This window comes from Penaeus chinensis, chromosome 28 (genome assembly GCF_019202785.1).
Source record: "Penaeus chinensis breed Huanghai No. 1 chromosome 28, ASM1920278v2, whole genome shotgun sequence".
Taxonomy (NCBI): domain Eukaryota; kingdom Metazoa; phylum Arthropoda; class Malacostraca; order Decapoda; family Penaeidae; genus Penaeus; species Penaeus chinensis.
This window is the reverse complement of record NC_061846.1, coordinates 2,382,229-2,383,355: the sequence shown is the minus strand read 5'-3', so window position 1 is coordinate 2,383,355 and position 1,127 is coordinate 2,382,229. Positions and strand designations below refer to the sequence as shown.

The window sequence follows — 1,127 nt, the reverse complement described above, 5'->3', positions numbered from 1 at the left end:
CCTCATTGTCCCTAGTAATGGTATAACACCATTATTGGTCATGGTAAGCCTGGAGATGTTGGAGAGAAACAGTCCACCCCTCAGGCTCCCCATGTGGGGTAAGGGCTAGGCAACTAAAACGGGAATACCGTGCCCATGGCTCCCTCAGGCCGTTCAGGACTGGCACAAAGTCAGCCTTTCATCCTTTCAGCACGGCTCTCGCATCTTAGGAAGTGGATAGTAGAAGGGGTTAGGGAAAGACAACGGAGGGGAAAAAAGACCATGCAAAATTAGTTGAGTCGAGAGCCAAGTGCCAAGGCCGGGAAGTTCCCCGGGATTGGGTCCCAGTCTTCGCCTCCTAAGCTCCACAACAACAACGGGCAAGGGATTGGGGGTGTAATATTTGTATAGCAACACCAGACTCGCTATACAAGTGAGACTTCTAAAAGAGTCCTTCCGGATCTTGAAAGGAGGATGAAAATAAACGCCACTTGGATCTCCAGTTATTTTAATTCAAGCTTGAAATTACAAGCCGAGCACAACACAGTAATATTGCTGCCATGTGCACACAAATATACTCAAAAGATGCCATTTTTTTTTTTTCCTTCTAAGAGTAATGCCGTGGGTGTGATGCTATGCTGAATTGAGACCAGTTTACAGGAACAGAACGAAGGCACCATCACATGTATGTGCAAATTCTGATAGTTGTAGCGTAAGGGGAAAAATCACTTGCAGACTTCACACTCTGTACAAGAGAACACTTAAATAAACATGAAAATGGAGTTATTTCTTAAAAAGAATTACGTGTCATTTATTTGAATTAAATACAAAGATAATTTCCATCTAAAAATGGGTAAGATGATTTACTTGCTCCCATACAACAGTAGACGCTTCCTCTAATTAGGAAGGAGGAAAGAGGATGCAAAAAAATCCACGTAATATTTCTTGAAAAATGGGAAAATATACATTGATGTTCTTAAGGATCTTAAAACATGTATTACTGGCAATTTATTTATAAGAATGACACTAGTTTCCCCGAATCGTCTTAAAAGTTCCCCTCCCCAAAGTGCTATGCCTGGGTGTTTCACATAAGAGCAAACATATATTGATGTATCACTTTCTTTGATCGCCCACAGCTACTGTAAATG

At 41.6% G+C, this 1,127-nt stretch overlaps 1 protein-coding gene across 1 annotated transcript in view; it reads right to left on the bottom strand.

Moving 5' to 3' along the window:
- Positions 1 to 470: 470 nt before the first annotated feature.
- LOC125040026 (ubiquitin carboxyl-terminal hydrolase isozyme L3-like) overlaps positions 471 to 1,127 on the bottom strand; it is a 37,835-nt gene continuing 37,178 nt past the window's right edge. The window contains exon 8 of the mRNA XM_047634446.1: positions 471 to 1,127. This exon is cut by the window's right edge and continues 1,130 nt beyond it. The gene's annotated coding sequence lies outside the window, so the exon portion shown is untranslated.